At 39.2% G+C, this 12684-nt stretch overlaps 1 long non-coding RNA gene across 1 annotated transcript in view; it reads right to left on the bottom strand.

Moving 5' to 3' along the window:
- The window catches only part of LOC103283053 (uncharacterized), a 33975-nt gene extending 21375 nt beyond the window's left edge, over positions 1–12600 (bottom strand). The window contains exons 1-2 of the long non-coding RNA XR_010002301.1: positions 12387–12600; positions 11682–11811 (exon numbers count right to left, since the gene is read on the bottom strand). This is a non-coding gene — a long non-coding RNA (uncharacterized LOC103283053). The remainder of the gene's footprint in view (positions 1–11681; positions 11812–12386) is intronic.
- Between the last annotated feature and the right edge of the window lie 84 nt (positions 12601–12684).

Below are 12684 nucleotides of genomic sequence, written 5' to 3'. Positions count from 1 at the left end.
TTTGGAAAAGTTTTGCTGAGAGTTTTCATATAACAGCAAGCCACATATTCAGTGTCCCATTTTCCAGCCCATCTAATAGTACATGCTGCATAAATGTTTCGGCAGCATGAAACACTCTCTCTCACACACACACACTACATTCACCTTCCCCCATTTGCACGCTCTGACTCCTTAGCGACTGCCATTCCATTGGTTCTGGAAAAAATGCGACATTTTCTTGTAACTATGGAAACTACCATAGTAAAAAGCAAATTCCTTTGAAAATAATATGTATAGTTAACTGCAATATAGCCCTGTACTTTATAGATCCATTTTGGCTGCAGGAAAGTGTTGTTCTGAAAAGAGTGCTCCTATTTGAGGATTTCAGTGAAGCCATTGTGGAGCATAATATATCTCCAAATAAAATCTTAACTGTCATATTCTGTTCAGGTCATTTAGGCTTGACCTCAAGGAAGATCCTCCTTCAGCTACCGTTCACCAGACTTTTCACATAATTGATTTTTTTTTCTCTTACAGAGATGCAGCATTCAGTTTTATACAGACACACATATAACATAATGAACTCTCCATATGTTCACACATATTTATACATGGCCATCATGTCTCTTCTCAGCCTTCTCTTCTGCAAGCTAAATATGTCCAACTCTTTAAGCTGCTCCTCATAGGACTTGAAATATTGTGTGCGTGTGTGGGTGATTGTATATACATACATATATACATACATACATACACATAATATTTTCTTATACAAATATGCATTCTCATTCTCATCTGGGGTATAACACTAGTGTTCGGAACATCCTTTGGGGATATAGAATCGCTAAATGTCTTTGATGTGCTTGACTTCTTTTTAGATCAGAATTAGCAAATGTTTTCATAAAAGTGAGAAAAGGAACTCGGGGGTGAAACAAACTAAATGTAGGCGGAAGCAAAACTGGGACTTTATAGAATTACAGTTCCAAAACTTCTTTGAGAATGGCTATTAAACCATTGTATTGCTTTATTGACTTTTAGTTTGACGTAAGCCCTATTGAGAGTGATGGATGTCGTATTAAATAATGGGGATAAGTAAATAAACTGAACTACTTCAAACTCAAATGTTGGCGGGTATTGTCCCCTACTGAAGACAGAAGGGGATTGTTGTTTTGAATCAAGGAGTTGCTTGCATTTTGTGAGTTTTCTCAATGGCATGCCTTTTTCAATGACACTTTTAAACATTTACCACTCTACCACTCACTATACAAATTGTCAGTATTAAGGAGTGGTTGATTTAAATGTCGTTTTCCTTCCCAGTATGAATGCTTCTCATCCTAACCATGCTACAGTATAAAGATAAAATTCCTATGCCTCCTGACAAATGACATTATGGAAAGCTGAGTTTGCAGAAAGCAGCGTGACTTCCGCTACACTCCGGGGGAAATATCCTGCCAAAAGCAGAAAGGAGGAGAAACCAATCTGGGAGCCAAGACCAGGAACGGTTGTCTTCACTGAATGATTTAGAGCTTTTCTTCAACATGCTTTGATATGCAGTCTACAGCACGGTAATTGAAGTAAAAATTGTAGGCTATAAATCATAATTAAAGCTCAAATGTTCGTGCTTTCTATCTCACAGTAAAGGGGCATGGATGGGACTTTATAAGCCCAAACAGGAAGCATTTATGTATTAGGAAGGAGCAGGAAGGATTATGAAAAGTAATATTTTTTTTCACAAACAACGCAGCAGTTTTACTGGAAGAAAGGATGATACAACGAGGAATTTTTTCCTTGACCATATTTCAAGTCTGCCATGAAGTGCATTTGATACACATCCAAATCATGGATTTACAGAAGGTCCAAACAGGGAAAATTTGACCAGTGCCAAGAAATCCAAGGAAGCCACTGAAACTGAAAGCTCATTTTCATGGAGGGAAGAAACGGAAGCTAAATTGTAGGGACCTTATAATACACACTTCTATCCTGTCTCTGGTGCTCTTTGACTACTGATGCCTATGGGTCCTAACACATGACGTAAGGTCCGTTTTGTTGGGCGTTCATAAGCATTCGTAGACAAAGAACCTGCTGCTAGTACTTTTTGTAAAACAGGAAACAATTGACTTTAATCATCTTTAATTTCAATGAATGCATCAGAAGTGCAGTTTTTTTCTGTGTGATGTGTAGACCCATCTGCATCTCGCCTTCTGTGCCAGTGACGTGCTTTTTGGCGCATGCTTTGAGGTCTTTTCATCCCACTTGATTATATTGTCTTTCAATATACAAGAGAGCTTATCCATCTCTGTCAATAGTAACCAATCAACCACTAAAGGACTCTTTTGGAATTTCCATCTTGATCACACTCTGCTGTTGCTTGGCTACATGGGTTTTCCAATCCCCACAATCCAAATACGTTGTGTGGGCATTTCTGTTTTCGTATGCCTTCAAGTCGCTTCCAACTTATAGTAAACCAATCACAGGTTTTTCTGGGGCTGAACGTGTGTGATTCACCCAAAGTCACCAGTGGGTTACCATGGACAAGCAGGGAATTGAACTTTGGACCTCAGAATCCTAGTTATACCACAAACCACTATACCACAAAAGTTGCTAACAAAATGCCATCCATAGATTTATACACAGCCAAAATGGTACAGCAGTTACTGGCAGACGTCAAAAGTTACAGGAGTGTTTTTTTATGATGGGAGGATGCCTAAAGAGATCACCCTTACCTGGAAAAAATGGGTGAGATAAGATTAAATCTCCTGAGACAAAATCAGAGGTTTATTGTACTAAACAGCAACATTAAGTTGCATTCCCTCTTTATAGTCTATATTTACGATGTTCACTTTTACAGATTTGATTACTGTATTTGCAAATTTGATTAATACATATTTGTCAAACACAAGGCCCTCAGGCTAAATCTGGCCCTCCGTGTCATTGTATGTGGCCTTCCAAATGCTACAACTACAACTACAGTAGAGTCTCACTTATCCAACACTCGCTTATCCAACGTTCTGGATTATCCAACGCATTTTTGTAGTCAATGTTTTCAATACCTCGTGATATTTTGGTGCTAAATTTGTAAATACAGTAATTACTACATAGCATTACTGTGTAGTGAACTACTTTTTCTGTCAAATTTGTTGTTAAACATGATGTTTTGGTGCTTAATTTGTAAAATCATAACCTAATTTGATGTTTAATAGGCTTTTCCTTAATCTCTCATTATCCAACATATTCGCTTATCCAACATTCTGCCGGCCCGTTTATGTTGGATAAGTGAGACTCTACTGTACAAACTCCTGTCTTCTTCATCATCTGACATCATGATTAGAGCTGATGGGAGCTTTAATACCATACCATCTAGAAAGCTGCAGTTTGTTCTGTGTAGTCAGGAGAGTGAGGTTTGAATTTAGATACAAGAATAAGATGTCTGACTTTAAAATACCCTTTAACTTTTCCCCAAATTCAGAGCCACATGTACTGTTGGGTTGCATTTCACATCGTCCCCAGTCTGCATTGCAGATAATCAAAAGTGATGGGAGTTGTTGTTCAATAACATCTGGAGACCCAAACTTAGTAAAAAGTAAAGAGCATTGACTGCTTTATTAAAAAATATATAGTTGGCCCTCTGTATCCACAGATTCTCTATCCATGGATTCATTGGCACTTTGAAGGCAACCAAAATGCTGATGTGGCCTTCCATTAAAATGGGGTTGACAACCCTGGATTAATACACTCTTTCTAAAAAATCTCTAAATCATTCAATGCTGTTCTATGTTCCACTGAAAGCTGAACATAGTCACATTGGAGGACTTAAAGATGGCTAGAGGAAACCGTTCTCTACGAATGTCTAGATCAGTGGTTCTCAACCTGTGGGTCCCCAGGTGTTTTGGCCTACAACTCCCAGAAATCCCAGCCAGTTTACCAGTTGTTAGGATTTCTGGGAGTTGAAGGCCAAAACATCTGGGGACCCACAGGTTGAGAATCACTGGTCTAGGTCCTCCAGTCAATTCTGTGATCAGCTTCCAGCAGAGACTTGCCACAGAATCATCCTGAAGAACCTAGCAATTCCCTGAGATATCCTTTCAGGTTGAAAAAAGTTTTTATTTGGGGTTCTTCACATTCAAGGGGTCATATGCCCCTAAACCCAATTAATGTGGAAGCCTGATTACTTTAAATCATAAATAACACTAGTAACTTTAAAGAAGACTACTGAGTTACCAGTCAAAACATTTTAGTGAAAAGCATCATGGCTGTATCTACCACAAATAATAATCAGTCAGCAAACATCTGTGTGCAATGAACTGCACATTTCACATCCAAAGAAGCTGTGTCTGATTGGCACTGGGCATGAAATAGGCTTGTAAACTATTTCAGAGAAACAGTAATGAAAATAAAAGTAGCTCTGCAATATACATGGCAGATTACATCCTGATTAACGCCGGGGTTAATGGGATTGGATGGCAGCGTATGGTGAAATAAAATAGTGAAAACATAATATGAGAAAAGATGGAGGGGAAATCACACAGCGTAATCGGGGGGGGGGGGGGGGGGGGGGAGCGGCAGATTCCAACAGTGAAGAGTCTCAAAATCCCATGTGGTATTAACACAGGTGACTTCTGCAGCTTTCATATATTAGGACCTCCCATTTTACAAATCAGGCTGCTAAACTTCTCTAGGCATTTATAGGTCCTTCAGCAGAATTTCATGTTCAACTTCCAGTAGAAATTGGCCATAGGTCATATGGGAAGACCTAGAGATGCCTAGAGAATTTTCTCTCAGGAGAGAAATTGTTATTTTATTCCATTTTTCCCACTTTTGTGTAGCTCTTGTGTCTCTAACCGCAGCAATAGTGAAGGGTCTGCTGTATTTCAATGCTCCCATCTTTTGTGTACATTTTGTGAAAATTTGGCTATCAGTATTAAGAAAACTCTAGAATCAGGACGGTAAATAAAGAACATTAAAAAAAAACCAGGAGAATTCCAGACAGAAAACAAACAGGGCCAGCTAACACCTCCCAACAAAGGAGGTCTGGATGGCCTGGGAGGTCTCTTCCAACTCTATGATTCTATGACTAAATGATGCCCCCAAGCAGGAAGCAGCCAGGCTTTGAAGCTGCAAGAGTATTCAATGCTAATCAAGCTGGCCAACTGCAACATTCACATTTGCCTCAAACAGACAAGAGTTCTTTCTCCCACCATGGACATTCCACAGATATATAAACCTTCCTTGCTTAGTTTTCCAATATACCTCACAACCTCTGAGGATGCCTGCCATAGATGTGGGTGAAACATCAGGAATGCTTCTGGAACATGGCCATACTGCCCGGAAAACTCACAGCAACCCTGCCATCTTTTGTTTCATAGGGCTACTCAACTGAGTGAAAAGTAAAGTAACTTGGAAAAGACTGTGTATACTGTACAGCTAACTCCTGAAATACTGTACCATCAAAGGGACAGTAATTAAAGAAGATATGTGTTCCTTAGAATATCAGGACTGGATTCAAAGCCAATTAGTTTCATTTAGGTCCCACTAAAATCAATGTGAAAACTTCATTATAATTAACTTGTCTCATTGTTTCCAAGGCTATTAAGAGTGCCATTCCAATGTGCATCTCCTTAAAAGCATTTGCAAAACTGGCAATGAGTAGACTTAAAATAGCAGCAAGGGCAAAAATTGTCCATAGAGATGCATTAGAGCAGGCATAGGCAAACCCGGGCCCTCTGGGTGTTTTGAACTTCACCTCCCACAATTCCTAACAGCCAAAACACCCAGAGGGCCCAAACGTACCTATGCCTACACTAGAAGAACTAGAGATTTCTAGAGAGAACATTTTTATCAAATCAGCAAATAATCAAATCTGCAAAAGTCAAACCCCCTAATGTGGGAGTCCAACAGTAGAAGTAAACTTTGTAGGGGGGCATCTAAGATGTTACCCAGAGGACATTTTCTTCAGCCACCCTAAGATTGTGGAATAACCTGCCAGAATACATTTGTCTCCTGAAGATGATGCTGCCTTCATTTCAAACAGCAGTAGAGACTCATCTCTTCCAGTAGGACAGGAATATTACTTTTAAATAATGCATTTTAAAGAATTGATTGGTAGAATTATTTTAACATATATTAAAACATGTATTCTTGCTCTCCACCCTGAACCCTAGGGAAAGACAAGTAATAAATTGTTGATGATGTTGCTGTTGAATTCCCCCAGATGTTCTTCCACTGCAATTCCCAGCATTCCTGCCCTTGGCTACTCCAACTATAGGAGTTATAGGAAGTTGCCACCTCATGCTTGACATTTTTAGGGTATGCTTAACTCAGGTTAAATCCAACCTATAGTCTGAACATCCAACAAACAAACTAACAGGGCTACCATTCAGTTTTAATTTTCTTCTGAACAACAGATTTGAAAATATTTATGCTGTTAAAGCATTAAAAGGCAACGTCAACACTGAGAAAGAAAGGATGTATGTATCCTTTGTAAACAGCCATGGGAATTAATGAAGCATTGTGCTGGATTTATTTCCATCAAGAAAAGGTGGGTGGGGAATATGATTTGACATTCAAAACCGTAGAATATTAAACAGTGTATGTTTGTAGGAAATGTAATTTCTTATCCACTCCTATTTCTTTTTAAGTGATCTGATGAATATATTCTGCATATTATGTTGATTTCTTATTTCTTAGCTCTGAGGCAAACATGACAAAAGATGAAGGTTTTTACATTAGTAATTCTTTACATTTCATAATGTAGGTTTTCACAAAAGAATCTTTTGTTAATTAAATTGGAAACGTCTTTTATTATGTATATACTGTCTGTTCCATGTAAATAGAAAAGCCCAGAGTCTATGGAACATGAGCCAAAGTTGATGCGGGTAATGCATCCAAGGCAAGACAATTGTGACAGCTATTAGTTTACTGGTAGCACTGGTGCATATTGTACCAAGAAACACAAACTATATATTCAAAGACATACATAATAATGAATCAGGGATGCTCAGTTGCATATTCCTTGTCCAGCATTCAGTTATGTGCATACATGAATAAACTAAAACATGGAGCAATGGATTCAAGCGACAGGAAAAGAAATTCCACCTAAACATTAGGAAGACCTTCCTGGCGATAACAGGAACAAGGGGAGACCCAATTGTTGAATGGTGACTCAACATGTTGGTAAATCCCATTGATTCAATGGATCTGTTCAGTTGTGATTAATAACAAGATTGAGACTCAATTGAGATGCTTTCACATTCTTCTCCCGATAGTCTGCTTTTCCACATGCATTGAGCAATTTTCCTGTAATTCTCAGTTCAGGATTGATGGCTAGGTGCAATGTCTAGGGATTATTCCGTCAAATTCTTGTTCAATCCCAATCCAGCCAAGCAACTAAAGACTAAAATTTGGTTGTTTGAATAACTTAACAATGTATTAAGATTATGAAACAGTTAAAGAATTTAAACATGCAGGAGCTATTTATGATATCTGTTAATACAATAATTCCTGACCTATGCAGGCAGTCCCCAAGTTACAGAGAAGATAGGTTCTGTAGGTTTGCTTTGGGAAGGGTTAACACCCTTGTGATGTTTGTTTTGCTGCCTGTGCCCCTATCCAGAAGGTTTCATCTCACTTTCTGTCCCTGTGATAATTGGATTTTGGAAAAATTTGGCATGTTGTAGAAATTGATTGGTGATAAAGCTTCAGTGGAGACCCCTTTCCCCCAGGATAACTATTCCAGGAGTGAATTTCCCTTCCAAGGGGTAGATTTCTCTCATTTCCTGTTGTCTCACTCCTGTTCTTAACTATGAGTCATTGTTAGTCAGATGTTTGCATTCTAGAGACTGCCTGCATATACTGGGGTCTAGCTTAGTCTTTTAATATTACACACAATCCAGAAATGCATCAAATGCACAAGGCCTTTGGGCATGACTCCCAAAAGAATGTAATTTGGAATAGGTCCAGAAGCAGCAGAAGCGCGCCAGGTTTGCATGTTGGAACAGGGTTCAGTTTGCTGCTCAACCTTGGAAATTCTTGAGTCAATCATACTCTCTCAGCCTCAGAGGAAGGCAAAGACAAGCCTCCTCTGAGCAAACCCTGTCAAGAAATGACCATGATAGGTTCATCTTAAAGTTACCATAAATCGGAAATGACTTGAAATCATACAACTGGAAGTTCTGTGATAGGATCACCTTAAGTTGGAAATAACAACCTGAAGACACACAACAAGAACTAACTGCATAGTGAAAAGGGCCCCATGCTTTGTTAGTATGGATTGGATCAACATCCTCCATGTTTGGGCTCTCTTTGGGGCCATGGCTACATTTCTAACATGATGAGCACTTTGAGTTTAAAATATACCAGTGGAACGGGGGAAAATAATGCCCTTTCTAGGCTTATGTTGTTTTCATTTTGTTTGACCTTTCAAAAATAAATGTGTATGTATCTTCATTTCTCCCGTAAGATTTTTCTAAGCCCCAGTAAAATGTTTCCTGAACATCTATAACACAGTTGTCAGAGAACTTGATTTTAAAATGGCAAGAAAATGCATTCTCGGTTATATGCAGCTCAGAATTTAAAATAATTTACTGGCAAATTCCTTCCCTTCCTAACCACACTAAGCTGCACAGAAGTTGAAACAAGCACCATGGCATGTTCAATAACGGTTCATAGCTCAAGGAAAATAAATTAATATTGCAAAAGAAAAACATTTTCCTCAACGACATTGCCTAGAGATAAGCCATAAATAGTTCCTAAGGTTTCGTTTATCTCAATCAGCCTCTTTATGATACTTGTAGAACTGTGACAGAAAGCACTGAATAGTGCCCTTGAAATCTTAACAATCTAGGGGTGATGCAGTTTAATAACTGCCATGGCTCAATGCTTTAGAATTGTGGGAATTATAGTTTCGTTACATCTTTAACCTTCTCTGACAAAGACTACAATTCCCAGGAGATACCGTTTGAGGTAATTTAGAAGTGGGAGAAGGTAGAGAGCAGCCTTCGCCATCAAGTATCAGCCAGCTCACTTTTAGTCAGAAAAGATGTGAAGTGTGATTGTGAAAAAATAACTAAATATTTAACAACTAAGACGTGTAACCGCATGCTTCAGCACATTAAGTATGTTTATCTCCTCTTTAATCAATATTTTGTAATATACACAACAAGCCTTTTGGAGTCCTACTGTGGTGGTATTAGAATAATGACAAACCCACCATGAGATGACAGCAAGTGTTTAATTGTGGTTGGACTTGTGATATAAAACCCAGACCCCATTTACACTGCCATATAATCCAGTTTCTGAATCCAGATTATCTGCTTTGAAATGGATTATATGGCAGTGAAGATTCATATAATCCAATTCAAAGCAGATAATTTGGATTCAAAAATTGGATTACGGTATATGGCAGTGTAGATCCAGCCCATCAATTGTAGAAAAGATACATTCCTAAAAGTGTAAAGCTTTGTTCACTTGTTATCCACAGCTAGTCATTTTTTTACGCATCTAACAATGTTGTTGCTGTAGTGTAAATAAACGTCTTTGCACTCAAATTTGCTACCCATCTTTTTTCCTCAGGAGTGAAATTCCCAAGACAACTGATGGTGAGTATGAGTAAAGAATCCATGCAAAAAAGAGTTTCACATGTAAAACTCCTTAACTGACGGTGTGCCTCATTTGATGCCATGTGGACGAAATTAAAGGGATTAAATCTCACATACGGGGACCCTGAGGTCATTTAGAAGAGACACATGTTTGGTGAGGTCAAGTGAAGGACAAGTAGATATCCCAACAACTGTGGTGCCCAGAACTGGACAGAGGATTATTCCAGGTGAGGTCTGATTACTTCCCTCATTCTAGACACTATACTCCTATTGATATAATCTAAAATCTCTTGTAATTTCGTTGTCTGTTTTCTTAGGTAAAGAATGTTTAAAAGGTCACTTACCAGTGCCTTTCTCTAAATATAACCTACAGCCCCTGGCATTCCTTTGGCAATCCTCTTAAGTACCAAGTACCAACTAGGTCTAACTTGTTTTGCTTCCAAGACCAGACAAAAACTGGGGAAGATACCCATCCTTTAATATTAACTAGAATCTCCTAGTAATTGGTACCCTTTGTTGTTGATTGGACCATAGATCTATATAAATAAGGAATGCTATCTTCTGGGGCCGGGCTGTGGCGCAGCTGTTGAGCAGCTGCCTTAAATCACTCTGACCATGAGTTCGAAGCCAGCCCGTGGCGGGGTGAGCACCCGTCAATTAAAAATAAAAAATAGCCCCTGCTCGTTGCTGACCTAGCAACCCGAAAGATAGTTGCATCTATCAAGTAGGAGATAAGGTACCACTTATAAAGTGGGGAGGCAAGATTAACTAATTTACGACCTGGAATGAGGAAGTGCCGTCAGTGTGGATGATGAAACAGCTGCTCCCCCCTGTGGCCAGAATCGAACATCCCCTCAGAAGAAGGTTAACTTGCCTCTGCGTGTGTCTCTCAGTCTCTGTTTGATGTGTTTATGGGCATTGAATGTTTGCCCTATGTGTGTTATAATGTGATCCGCCCTGAGTCCCCTTCGGGGTGAGAAGGGCGGAATATAAATACTGTAAATAAATAAATAAATAATTCTCTCACTAATCAAAGAACTAGTAGAACTTGAAATCCATTGAGATCTCATCATTTTTAGTGTATTATTCACCTGATTCAGACTGGCTCACAAACGCCACGAGCTTCCCTGGTGCATCAAACACTGCTTTGATGGAAGGCCAGCGAGTAGATTCCCAGGTGAAATTAAATTAAAAGGATTAAAAGAGAGAACATGTGGGTATTTTGGTAGCATTTGCAAGTCCAGGCAGGGCCTAAGATCCCAAAATGTTTACAAATCTCAGACCATCTGGCTTCTTTCTACACATTTCAACCAAAACAGCATAAAACAGAGACAGGAAGATGGTAGATTAGGAACTAATGGTACATAACTTGGTGATTTGCATTGCCTTGACAAAATAAGATAATGGCCAAATTTTGGCAAACTACACCTGCAGTTGCATTTTGTCCTTAGAATCATAGAACAATTGAGTTGGAAGATTCCCACAGGGACCTCCATCTATCATGACCTTTCATAAATGGAGCAGAGCCATTGCTAATCACAAATTATGTTGGAAGGTCCATTTTACACCTGTTGTTGATGTATCTTGAGCCCCAACTACAATGCCATATAGTGCAGTTTGAAACTGTATTATATGGTCAGTATAGACTCATATAATACAGTCACCTGTGTTATATGAGCCTACACAACATATAATTCAGTTTCAAACTGCACTTGGGGTTTTATTTAAAAGACTGGAGAAAGTACTTCGAACAAGTGTGAAAACTACCTATCCTTAGTGTAAAGAATTCAGAAGAATCCTTGTGATGCTAAATAGGATTGGAGGTTCTGATAGTGAATTATGGAGCATTTTTGCTCAAGTTCAGCCAACAAAGAAATACATTTACTCACAATTCAAAGGCCGACACTACCCTCTAGTGTTCAAATGGCTATGAGATAGTACAAATAGCAAAGGAAGCTGTAATTGATGGTTGGTCACAATAAAAACTCCAAACTCCATATTAGTGTGATGACATTATTAAGTGAACCAAAAGAGAGCAAGAAATGTCTGCAAGGTTTAGATGATTCCTCAAATACAGAGACATCAGTGGGAGAGGGAGGGAGAAAAACAAACCTGCCTTGGTGTTGAAGTCATTTTGTCCACATGATACATTGCAATGGAATGCTGCAGTCATTAAAAGATGGGTCAAACAGATGATACTAAGGCCTGGGGCTTCATCCATCGGGTATAATTCAAAGCAATTCTGAGAGCAATAATGAAATAAAAATATGGTCATTTTTTCAAATATAAACCCACCTAAACATTAGGAAAAATCTTCTGGTGGAAAGAGCTGTTCAACAGTGGAATATGCTCTGCCTGGGAGTATAGTGGAATCTCCTACACAGGAGGTATTTAAGCAAAGGCTGGATGGCCATCTGTCAGGAGTGCTTTGATTGTGTGTTCTTGCATGGCAGAATGGGGTTGGACTGACAGCTCTTTGGATCTCTTCCAACCCTATGATTCTCTTTCTCCCACCCTGGACATTCCATAGATATATAAACACCACTAGTTTCCAGTATACCTCACAACCTCTGAGGATGCCTGCCGTAAATGTGGGTGAAACATCAGGAGAGAATGCTTCTGTAACATGGCCATACAGCACGGAAAACTCACAGCAACCCATGAAAGCCTTCCACAATACAGTAATACACAATGTCGCCCATAATGGATAGTCATTTGCAAAATAATTTTTGACCTCCTTCAGATAGCTTAAGGCCAAAAACTTGTGAAAATTTTGTAGGCCTGACTGGAGCCAACGGGAGAGAAAGATCTACAAACCTTAAGTAGTTTAATGCTTGGCCTTGTCTTTCCTGCTTTCAAACATTGCAATGGCTCGATGCTATAGGAATTTTAGTTGGGGAGGGACCAATCATAATTGGGCAGAGAAGTCTTTGTAATGCTACAACTCCCAGGATTCCATAGCATTGAGTGAGAGCAGTTCAGGTGGGCCTAAAGTGCAGTGTTTCCCAAACTCTGGTCCTTCAGGAGTTGTTTGGACTTCAACTCCCAGAATCCCTCATCACTGGCCAACGCAGCTGAGGCTTCTGGGAGTTGAAGTCCAAAACTTTTTTCCTTG

This window comes from Anolis carolinensis, chromosome 1 (genome assembly GCF_035594765.1).
Source record: "Anolis carolinensis isolate JA03-04 chromosome 1, rAnoCar3.1.pri, whole genome shotgun sequence".
Taxonomy (NCBI): Eukaryota; Metazoa; Chordata; class Lepidosauria; order Squamata; family Dactyloidae; genus Anolis; species Anolis carolinensis.
Note: the sequence above shows the minus strand (reverse complement) of the source record. Positions and strands in the feature narration are given on the sequence as shown.